Here is a 12,818-nt window from a genome sequence, read left to right as displayed (position 1 = left end):
AAATATGGAAGACCAACTCTGCCATAATTAAAAATAAATACATATATGGAATAAAAGCAATTTGTTTATTTATGGCATATATCAGTTGGTATTTATGGTGTTTATCTGTCGGTATTTTTTAGATTTTTTAATTAATTTATTTATTTTTAATTATGGCAGAGTTGGTCCCTGACATTAAGACCTCACATTCGCCATGAGTACAGAAGGTACCGGTTTGTATTTCAACTTTTTTCCTCAACATTTAAAAAAAAAAATTCTCATGCGTGGCCTAAAATATGGAGGACCAACTCTGCCATTATTAAAGATAATAAATAATAATAAATAATAAATAAATGAATACATAAAAAAATACCTACAGATATATGCCATACATAAATAACATAGACCTAAATACATATGACACAAATAATTAAATAAATAATTGAATAAATAAATACTTAAATATATGCTATAATAAGCTTTTTAATTATTTATTTATGGCATATATCTGTCAGTATTTTTCATATTTTTTCATTTATTTTTACTTATGGCAGTGTCGGTCCTCCATACTAATACTCTTCTGTAGTTTGGAGGTCCAGTTTGATCTGATCATAGCGCAATCCACTCTGCCATACATGCACAAACAAATGACTTCAGTAAGCTGACATCAGAGTTTAAAAGTCAGCCTGTGCGAGGACTTACTTTATTTTACTGTCAACATTTATTCATGATCGCATTGTTAAATAATCAAATAATGTATTTTATGTGGAAAGAATATCCTCTGAGATCTTGTGTTTGCTCTGAAGAATGTGAATGACCTCCATCCAGTTGCCAAGAAGCCCTAGAAGCGTACAGTGTCCACTGGTTCTCAGACACATGCAACGCATCTCTGCCCTCTCACTAAAGTATGTTCGAATAAAAGTGAGAAGTGGGATTTAAAATTTCATAGAGATTAGATAAACGTTTCCCTCCCTCCAGTGAGTCAGAAACAAACCTGATCAGGGCTCTTACTTCAGGACATTCGGGCTATGGATGACAGATAAAAGCAGGAAACAGGAAAACTCAGTTAAACTAAACCGATGGCAGCAAGCCGAGCGAAGCGGCAGAATGTAAACAGATGCAGCAACTGTAAGGAAATCTGACCCTCCTTCCGTCTCCCTGCCTGCCTGCTGGCCCATCTTCTCTTTTATCCCACCTATTTGACATTCTCCTCTGTACTCCCTCTTTGCATTTCTTCCTGTCTTTTGAAAATCCTTTTAACGGCACACACATTCACACACTTTTCTTTACATCCCCCTCTCTCCGTCCCAACAATACCCTAACAAGAAGCAGCTGCATGTTTCGGCGGATACCATAGTGACTATATGAAAAGTGCCTCAGCGGTTGGCACGACATGACAAACCCCGAAGGATGCAAGTGCCAGCTCTCGCTCACACACATTCTTTTTATTTCTCTTGCTTTCTCCTCTCTCCTCTTTATGTCTTTCATCCCCCCCAGACATCTTTAGCCGAGGGAAAAAAGGGCCTTTATTTCCCCAAACTACTCAGTCTGGACCTCCTCAATCAGACGAACCCGAGCTTCAATCGTCCGTGGGCTAAGTATAGAGCAAGAAGAGTCATAATTCTCCAAGAGAGACAGCGAGAGGTGGGTCCAGCCTGTCTACTGGAGTTATTTGTAATTCTGGCTTTGGCCACGCAGAATGAATCACTCACACACTGACAGCCAGGTTTCTATTCACCTCTTAACTCCGGCACTAAAAAAATAACAATGAACAGTAAAAGATTTTTAGGCAACTATTTTTCTCTGACCAGTTCTATTAACATCTCATAGACTGAAGCAAGAGGTCCAGGGTTATGGATTGGGTTAGCATGCTGCAAAAACAAATACGGATTTTCGATCAAATCCAACTCTGTGGAAGTAAATTTTCCAGCCATAAATATAACCGCATCTTATCATAGTGGACTTTGGCCGTTTCGTTCTGCACTCCCTTCTGTGTCTTGTTTTTTTCAGCACCTCGACCAAGTCAGTGGTTGTGAGTCTAAAAAACAAGCTTCAGACTTAAATAGCTAACTAGTTTTTATTTATGTTTTTCACTGAAACTTCTGAAGCGACTACATCTATAATCTGGCACCGCCCTAAAGTCATAGCCAGACAAGTTTGTTACAAGTTAACACGAGCAAAGTCAATCAAAGTAGGGGTGGGCGATACTGGGAAGTTTTGTATCACTACGATACCAAGTAAAGACAGGGCCAGTATCGCTGATACCGATACTTGAAATGTCATGATTATTGAGTAACTTTGTAATTTTGCCTTTAGTTTGTTGATTATAATTATGATAAAACACAGGACAAATATTTTAGGCAAATAACCCTGTTTCTATTAACTAGTTACAATATGCAACTAATTTAACAGAAGAGAGGGAAATGTTGGCTCATTCATTTCCCACCAAAGAAGTGAGTCTGCATCCTGTGGAATTGTCTGTCCACCTTTTACTACAGGTGGGGATGGAGAAACTCCTGACGCCTGCAGACTTGGAGAGAAGCTGAACTCAAGCGAACTCTGTGAGGCATTTGAGGGGAGGGGCCTCTGTGGATCATCCCACAGATACTTGACTAGGTCAACAGGTCAACACCTTGTCCTGCTCTTCATGTTTTTTTGTTCTTTTTGTGTGTGTGTCTGTGTCAGGCTGCATCCGGGGGTATGCATCCGAGTAACATCCACATAAATGAATGCCAGGTCCACTGTTGCAAGAGGGTCAATGTTATTTACTTCTCTTGGTGGTTTTAATGTTGTGGCTGATGGGTGTATCTACCAAAAAAAAAAAAAAGAAAAAATCCCAAAAAAGGTTTCATCTATGATCCATACCGGAAGTAGGAGACTCCAGAAAATATTTATTTCAACCCACAATGTGAACGGTTTATTAAAAGAAGTACACTGAGAACTCCAAAACCATTCCGCTCACACACACACACACACTGAGTTCACAGTAATCCATCCCTATGTAAATGACAGGGATTGTGTAATTATAGTTGTGTTAATATGACATAATGTTTGATATATCCCCAGATGTTTGGGGGCTTTCTGCAGACTGCACTATGTCACTGAGACACATGAGCTCATCTCCACATTCAAATTTATGACTCCAAGTTGCAGCTTAAAATTTGACTCATGTGCACTCAAGAGTGGAGATCTCATGTTGCCGTTCCAATATTCGCCGCATTTAATTGAGATTTGCAGCTGGGAAACTGCATTAACCTACTTGGAGTACGTATCTGGGGCTCACTGCCCCGAACTGTGTCGCACAGCTTGTCAAGTATGAAGAAGTGGAACAAATTAAAATTAAAGTGCTTTCTCATTTTAATCTAAAACAAATACAACAAGCTATTTGGCCTGCGTACCGTGTGTTACCTTTGGATAAGGAGTCAATGCTACGGCTCACCAAATATTCCAGATAACTCTGAGTTGCCAATGCAGACCTTGCCCTGAGGAGCTGGCAGCCACCCAGCCAAAAGAATTTCATTAATATTGATTGGTTTCAGGGCAGAGGTTTCATGTTACCTCATCTAAATGTTATTTTAGAGGCCATCCCACACAACCAAGACAAATATCTTGAAGGAAGCGCAGCACTTGAAATTCCATTTAAATGTTCTCTGGTAAAATTGCGTAAAGATAACAATGTGTTGAGTGTTGCAATGAGACTGCCGCGGGGGTTCATGATGTCTTAGTTTAGACGCCTTGTAAAAACATACAGGAGAAGATAAGGAGGGATACAATAGGTGAGACGTTAACTAATCCACGGGGACAGGAGCTCACAGGTACTTGAAGAATGCATTAGAAGAAGTTTAAGCTCTTAATAAACCACATGCATGGACAAAGACTGTAAATGATGTCTCATAAAGAATTAAAAAGACATTACTAGATTGTATCTGTGTGAAATTCTGCAAATGCCTCAAGTGTAGTAGTGTACAGTAGGCCCGTCGCAGAAGAGAAAACTTGTTTTCAGTCATTTATTCAGATCTTTGGCCACAAATGTGAATGAATAGAAGCAGGATCTGCGCTCCAGATGTACGACTCACTCTCTTGATGCCCTGAAGAAGATCAGAAGTTCAGAAATAAAGTGTATTCCTCTCTTTTCTTCTCAGACTGTGATTGATGACACACATGGGATTTCTTGAACTGGTTTATGTTTTGAATAAAGTGCCGTTCGTTAATGTAAGCAGCGCACTCTTAAAGAACATGGCTGCACACTCCGTGCCGCTTAGGACTTAACCCAGCGTTTTCACACGCACACAAACTGCTGCAAGATTTGTACTCGGTCTGAATTTGTTCGGTTCACCTGTTGGTGCAGGTGTTCACTGCACTCGTGTCACAGCGGAGCTAGGAATATCTCAGGTTTATAAAACTTGCTTCATGCCAGCTTCCCTCTCTACCACATGCACATATACTGTAGAACTTTTACCAGTCTGCATCTTGTTCCTGACTGAGGCCGGATGACATTTCAGTAAACTAAAATAAATTATGTATAGCATGTGAAACTGTAAAAATGTGATTGCATATGAATAAAAAAAATATATGACACATAAATCAGCAGTTGGAGAAAATGTTTATTTTGCAACAAATATAACTTGAGTTGGTCTCAGGTGCAGAGCAGCTGCTGTGATTCATATTTAAGCTGCAATAATTCTGTAAACAATTACACCGATCAGCCACAACATTAAAACCACTGACGGGAGAAGTGAATAACATTTAAACCATCTTGTGACAATTCATTGTTCTGCTGGGAAACATTTGGACCTGGCATTCATTCATGTGGATATTACTTAGACATGTAGCACCAACCTAAACCAGGCCAGGCACCCCCACCCCATAGCAATGATGCTCCTTGATGGTAACAGAAAAAAAAAAAAAAAAAAAAAAAAAACTGTGGGATGATCCACAGAGAACACTCCCCTCAACCCAAAGGCCCCCACTAACAACATTCTGTTTTGGAGGCACAATATTGCAATATTGGGAAGGTGGTCATAATGTTATGGCTGATCAGTGTAGAAGGTTTCTTTTGGTTCTTTGTTTTTCAGTCATGCTGCTTCTAGTATGCTGCTGTTCTTTAAACCCAGTGCTCCCTGCTTGGTGTAGTTAGAATAAATCAGTATCTTATCTCTTTTACGAAAAATGAGGTGCAGTGCAGTTAAAAAAACAAAAAACAAAAAAAAACAAAACTAAAACAATCTGAAAAAAGCCCTGTGGACATATTTGTTATGAGTTAATGTTGAGTATTTCAGATGTCAAATGGGGAAAAGTACAAAATGTAGTAATCCTGAAACTGAGTCTGGTTTCTGTTACTGAGAATTATAGAGTAATGGTCACATTATTCATCCACAATCATAAAGTCGAGCTTTACCTCAAAATAAGTCATTTTGCAAAGCAAAAAACAACCGGAACACTAACCTGAGGCTCATAATGAACCACAAAATGCCCCAGAATTAATGTTGTGATTCTGTAGCACGAATGAAATACCTTGCTCTTGGTGAGTACACTAAAATTAGACAATGCAGATGGATAATGACTCTGTTCAAAGCCTGTGGCTGTTGGAACCGTTGCGTGGTGTATAAATCTGAGCGATCTATCCAGCAAAGGAATAGAATTTCATGCACAGGCCCACTAACAAGCATCATAAGGGAGTTTCAAGGAAATCTTAAATTCTTGTTCTTGACTTTTGTTGTTATCCACTTATCTTGACCAAAACCCAAAAACAGTCATTACTCACAGCAAAACATAAAACTTTGTTTTAATAAATCAAAACATAAGTGGGCTGCAGTAGAAATGTGTTTAACTTATGTTTCAATCTCAGTGGTGTTCCTCTTCTGCTTTTCAAATAAGCACGTAAAGTAAATTAAGGGCAAATGCAACCGTGTCAGCTGCCTCGCCGCCCTCACTGCTGTTTAAAGGTTGAGTCAGGCTTGTACGGTGGCCCATCAAACATCTGACACAGCAGCTTGGTACAACATTTCCCACAGACACAAGCCAGAGGCCTCCCTGCCGGCCAAATGACAACACTTGTTTGCTTGGCATTTCCATGGTTTCCACGTGCAGCAGTATAAAAGAGGAATGTGTGAGTATGCAGACAACAGGCAAGGCAGGGAACTGCTTGGGGCCCTCAGGCCGGTAGTGGGCCCCCAAGGGCTGACAAACTTCAAACTTCTGCAGTGGAAATGTGCAAAGTTTTCAGTGACAGTAGCAGGACTCCCGTTCGGGCCACCCACCTGAGACTAGGCTGCACAATAAATCCTGTTATACACCGATATATACCTGTCCTGTTTTATGCTTATTCAGGGTTCTTCGCACCGTGTTCTATTGTAAACAGGCACCAGCACCAACTACCCTCATACCTTGCTAAATACACACCGATCAGGCATAACATTATGACCTTAATATTGTGTAGAACATAGGCCTTCTGAGGGTCTCCTGTGTTGTCTGGGAACACAGTGTTTTTAATGATACTTAATCAGTGTGGTGTCTAGAATTATAGAGAAGGAACGTGAATAAAATAGCATCACAGGAGCTTGTGTGAACTATCACCATTCGACCAACTGAGCTTCGTAACCTTTCATTCCTGTTCACCGTTCAGACTGGGGACATGAGTTCACTCGCTGGCTTGTTTCCATGAAATCCCAGATGACATAATACTTTCCGGCAGGTTCAGTTTGTGTGCCAAAGTGGTTCCCTTTCTGGACACTGGGTTGATTGTGTTCGACGCTGCCGACGAATGCTTACTTGACCAATTTATTCATTTGCTTTTCAGGCTGGGTAATGACCATAATGGGCTGCAAAGCTTTAAAGCTGGTTGTATAAACATTTAGAACCTAAATTAGATTATAAAACAGTGATTCCAATGACTTCACGTCAGGACTGATATTGTTTTGTTCAATTCAAGTTAGATTCTGAGATTAAGTGTGTTTCATTGTGTTTTCCTACTTCACTCACCAGGGAGCCTTGGTTGGAAGGTAAGAGCCTTCATTGTTTGAATGTCCCTGAGAATTTAACCAACACCAAGATGGCTAGTTCTCATTCCTCCAGAGAATAAGGTAACATTAATAACAGTGTTCAAAGACCTTGATCCTTCCTTATCTGACTTCCAGCTGAGACCAAACTATTAGCTACTATGCTCCAAGTGGAAAACAAAAGGAGTTTTGGGAGTGGTTTGGCCTGTTTTGATAGGAGGAAAAGTGTTTGATAAGGAAGACTGACGGCAAGAGGAAACTTTCTTGCCACAGCCTTGGCTCATTAAGTACACATTGTTGGAACAGACGTGCAGAAGGAGTCTGATGGTATCAGGTGGACAAATTCTGCACCTTGACCTTGGTGCCGTTAACGTGTGACGGGCCAATCAGCGAGCAGAGTTGGTTGAAAGGTTGCTATGAAAACAAAACAAAGAGGATGACCCAGAGACGTTCAATCTCTTCCTTAAATGCCCCGGAAGGAAGGATAACTTGTGCATTAACTATTGTTTTCAACAGCAGTCAGGAAATATTGTTGGCAAACATTTCCCCCTATGTCATAAAGGCGTTTTTATGAATTCTGAAGTTCATAAAAGGTGGATTTTACCAGGACCACCACAGCAGGCATATTGTCAAGCTGAACATTTGCTTTGAGGCATGAGTGAACTATTCAGCAAAGCATTGTAGGATTTCATGTGAGACTGATCAGAGGTAAAAAGGGCAGGGGTTGTCCATCTAAATTGTATGAGGCTCCACATGTACATCAGACAAATGGCCCGTGAACCATCACAACATAATACTTCACCCATGGAAAACACTGCAGAGAAAATAGGAGGCACAACAATGAGGAGAGCCATAAATAATTGATCGCAAACATAACTTCATTATTATCTTGCAAAACGTTTTGTTGCAGTTCTTGGTTTAAGAAAGACAAAACTTTAGTTTTGACAGAGCCATATATAATATAGAATGTGGACATTTTAAGTCATAAACCAAATATAGAAATAAACAAAAACTTACTAATTACTTTCTCTTTGACAAAATACAAAGTGCTGACCATTTACTCACAATACTATCTGTACATAAGTTGATAAAACAAGTGACAGACCGCAGAACGTGCAAGGATATTTAATGTTAAATCAGAATTTCTACTATGGACTTTTAAATCTTAACTTTCGAGGAAAAGTTTTGAGAGAAATTTTCATCAATCCCATGTCTAATTTGCGAAACTGTATTTTAATTTCTCCACAACTAGACGCTAAAAAAAGAACATACTTGAATGTAATTTATCCTTTATTTTTCTGTTGTTTTTTTTAATGTTATGTGATTTATTGAAATTCCATGGGTCGTGACCTATACACAATTCAGTCACGTGACATCAAGTCCTTAGAAACACCAAACCAGGCGTTAATGATTCAAAGTATCCAATTATTAATGTTATCATTGTCACAAATGGAAATAATAGATTGTGTGATTAGTCCAAAAAAAGTGCATCCTTAATGCACCCCTTAAAACTTAAAAGTGCTTAATATTAAAGCTGAAAGTCATCATTTCCTTTTTACTGCAACTTATTACAATCTTAGTTCTGCAAAAAGTTTATATATTGTGAAAAAAATCATGGATGAAATTAATATATTTATGAAAACATACAAAAGGTTAATCAGGCTGAACTTAAGTGTAAAATCTGGCCATTTTTATTACGTTGGCTACATTTGGTGGTACTATGGATACATTTTGTGTAAGGACGAGTAACAACACTAAACTGGATGTTGTGTCCAAGACATTTCATTTTGATATGTTTTGAAGAGAACATCGCTCTCTGCTGGTCTTATTTCCTGTAAGGCCTGATCAAATGAAGAGAAAATGGAAACTACACAAAAGGCTGTTGCTCACATCCAGGTCAACATGTGACTGCAACACAACTAGAGGGTTGTTCGGCAGGAAAACTCTCCTTGACATATTTGTCCCCGTGCTTCATGGTGTTTGTTTCACTCAGTTAACAACTTTGCCGAGGATTCAGCTGAGGATGCTTTTACCATGGTTACTGGTTTAGCAGTAATGAGCAAATGATACAGCAACATTTTCCATTTAAATATGATATTTACAGGACATGATATATATACACATAGGCTCAGCACATAATTGTATTCATAAAGAAACATTGATTTTAGTAGATTTGTCCTCTCATCAAGTGAATCCTTGAAAAGAAGTCAGACAAAAAAGTAGCTGACAGTAGTTTGAATAAACAAGTGATCGCTGATTAAACGTCTTCGCTTAAAACTTAGATGCAGAGACTTTAACTAAGCCCTACCACTTGGCAAAGTAATCGAATTTCAGTTCATTGCTGAAAGAAACATAACATTTATTTACTTTTTTTTTTTTTTTTAATTAATGCTATTTTGAATTAAATTCTTGCTGTGATCCTCTATAATGTCTGTGTGTGTCTGTGTCTTCATGCACACACAAACCCTACATCAGGTCTCATGTTGAAAGTTGCCCTCAGCAGTCACTCAGTCGCAGTTATTTTTGTAGTTTTGTTATGATCAACATGGAGCCATCTGGCAGCCTTTGGTTGTGGAGACTGAACCCAAAAACGTCTCCTTTTATTATTTTGTTCGTGGAATATTTTTGTGCACTTTGACATGTTTGGACCAATTCTTTATACGCACTTGGTACGGTTCAGATCCAGAGCAAGACTGGAGCTATAACAGACTCCAGACAGAGAGATAATGAGGAGGAGGATTTATTGAACTAGTTGGCTGAAGTTTGGCAGTAATTTTAGATTAATCCTGTTAAGTGTCCACTTCCTTGTCCAAACTAAATATGTAGTCTTTCATGTAAATAAATAAACCCGGAATTACCAACGATCACGTGAGCACTGCGTCATCGTCAGACGCCTAGGTACGTTAATTATCAGGTGGAGACGTTTTCAATAAAGATTTGAAAAAAAAAAAAAAAATCAGTTGGAGATGGACAAGAAGATGGAGACGACCGCCAAGGCAGAGAAGAGGTGAGAAAGAAGACCACCACTGATATACCAGTAGAGTTAATGCAACATAATTAATGAGTGTGGCCCATCGGGAACTCTTGTTGAAAATTGGTCAAAGTGTGTTTTCATAAATTTGGGGGAAATAACGGGAGAGGGGTTGCTTTTATAACCTTTTTATTTCGGGGGAAAATTGCTTGGTCACAGTAGCTTCGTTACACGTAAAAGAAACACTCTTAAAGAACGACAAATAAAAAAACTAAATAAAAAGAATTAGCACACGAACAGTGGCTAACTAGTGAATAGTAGTTAGCTAGCTAGTAGCTTAATCACTGGTTTGAAAATTATAGATATTTTTTAAACCAAAGTTTTGACAGAACAAGGAAAGAGCAGGTGTAATTAATTAACATGAAATAATGCCCAAAGGGCCTTTCAACTGTGCCTGTTTAAATGGGGAATGGGATAGCTACATGATTAACAGTATAGACGCCTCAATACGGCCGCCATCTTAGGCTGGGGTTTCTGACCAACGGTCAGACCAACGGTCAGACCAACCGTCGTCAGTGCATCTGACTGACACCAAAATTACTTTTTTTTTTTTTTTCGTTTACAGATGTTCCCGTGAAAGAAACACCGAAACCAATCAGGGACAGGGAAACAGAGGATACCATTTCACAAGTGAGAAGATGTTTCATATTATTTAACCGATATGAACATGTTGTATCTTTAAAGCTAAGTTAACCTCAATTAAAATAGCTGTAGTGGTCAGTGCCTCGGTGCGTTGTATGTGTTATTTCACGCATACTTTTCATGTAACTTTATCTCGTTTTGTTTTGATTATTATGTCATATATGGTATATCATCTCGTATTATTATTTAGTATATTATTATTTTGTTATATTTTATTATTATATATCATTCTGTTTTGATGATGCACACTAATACCTACAAGCTTTTCAGTGGTGTTGCACACTGTCTGCATTTTTACTTTAACCAATCTCTATTGTATCATAAATATATGTCGACATTTATAGTACACCAAACGGCTTGAAAATCGGTCTAAAATCCAGTGAGTTATAGTTAGACTTCTGCCTTCATTGACTCATACAGTAAGCGGACACGACTTACCTCCTGCCCAAGATAAATTTATAAATATATATAAATTCAGTTAAATTGAATATGCAATGAAGTTGTTTCTGACTTGGCCTGTAACTGAGGGTAGACTCCAGTGCTACATTTAAAAAAAATAAATAAATAAATAAAAAAAAATTAGGATGTTGTGAAACAGCCACTGGTGCAAGGCCATACTCATCTTCTGCTACCGCTTATTCTCATTAGGGTCGTGGGGGTCACTGGAGCCTATGCATGGCCACACTTTAAGTACTTAAGTATAAAAATGTGTTGATTCTCTGGCATTTATTGTAGCGTGTTACCATATATACGCCATCATCTTCCTTCTGACAAATGGCTCCACGTATGAATGTATTGTGAGAAGGTGACACACTGCAAGGCCAGTCTTCCAAGAGAACAAAGATTTAATCATGCTGCGGTGGTTTCTGAGTCAAATGTCGTAACCTAACATAATTTCTTAAACTCAGGGGGACCCTCACATAAAAAAGAGATCCATACTGTTCAGTCGTCCTGAATGTAGGTTAGTACAATAATTCTCAGATTGTGTTCCACTCTCTCATCTGGCCGTTTGCCAGGCCTATACAGTAAAATCCTGAGCCTGAATGGAGGATAAAAGTCACAGCTGTGGAAGCAGCAGGCAGTCAGGCAAAAGTAAATGGAGTCATTCTCCAAATCAAGGCCAACTCATTGGGCTGCTGGAGTTGTAACCCAATTATTCCCAGGCCACATGTTTTCAAAGCAGGGGCGTCGGGCAGAGGGGGAAGCCCTCCTTCTCCTGCAGACACCCCATTAAAACATGGAGCATCGAGAAGGCAAGAGAAAGTTGGGAAGCCTTAAGTGTTATTCCACATGACCCAAGTATAAAACCAGTTTCAAATGTTGTGGCTATGGGTAAATGCTGGCATATATTGTAGTGTGGTACATATGGAAAAACGATTCCCGTATGCATGGGAATTCCACTTCCAAAACACAGCTATGGCAGCCAAGGAGGTGTGAATGGAAATAGTATTCATGCTATGCTAATTTTACACAAGGATTAAAACACATTTTATAACCAAGCCAAAACATAAACACTGTTCTAATTGAGTAAGGTGAATTCTTGTAAACGCACTGATGGGTGACGTTGGGACATTTTTAATACTGAAGAGACAGAATTTAAAAAGAAATCTTGGACAGAGTGCACAGCGAGGCAGTGAATAACTAAAAGAGACTGCAGCCTCAGCACAGAAAAACTGAGGCAGGTCTGGAAGAGGAGATGGATGTGGTTTGCACTACAGTGGATCATTTTAGAATGAGCAGTCGTTCCAGGGAACCGTACAAGAAGTCCACACTCATTTAACTCTCATCAACGTACCATTTACTATCCTCCCCATCCACTTCCTTGACTTTTTCCCTTAGTTTCTCATCGAGTCCAAGGACTGACAGCCATCCTGCTCTGTGAAACTGGGACAAAAACGGGACGTCTGACACTACAAATGGGTGAGTTTTTTTTTTTTTTGCCATATTGCAGTTTAAATGCTTTTGATCATTAGTGTATGCAACCTCTAAATGTAGTAGTTACTTCAAGTATGCTGATGATATTTTTTTTCATACTTGACTATTATTTTTTTTTGGTGTATGGCGTCATCATGTGGACATTGGTGGTCAGTGCAGTACTTGAAAATTTGACTTTGACTAACTGGTTTGTGGTAGCAAAAAGAAAATAAAGACAGAAAAATGACAGTCAT

Source organism: Mugil cephalus, chromosome 15 (assembly GCF_022458985.1).
Source record: "Mugil cephalus isolate CIBA_MC_2020 chromosome 15, CIBA_Mcephalus_1.1, whole genome shotgun sequence".
In the NCBI taxonomy this organism is placed as follows: domain Eukaryota; kingdom Metazoa; phylum Chordata; class Actinopteri; order Mugiliformes; family Mugilidae; genus Mugil; species Mugil cephalus.
Note: the sequence above shows the minus strand (reverse complement) of the source record.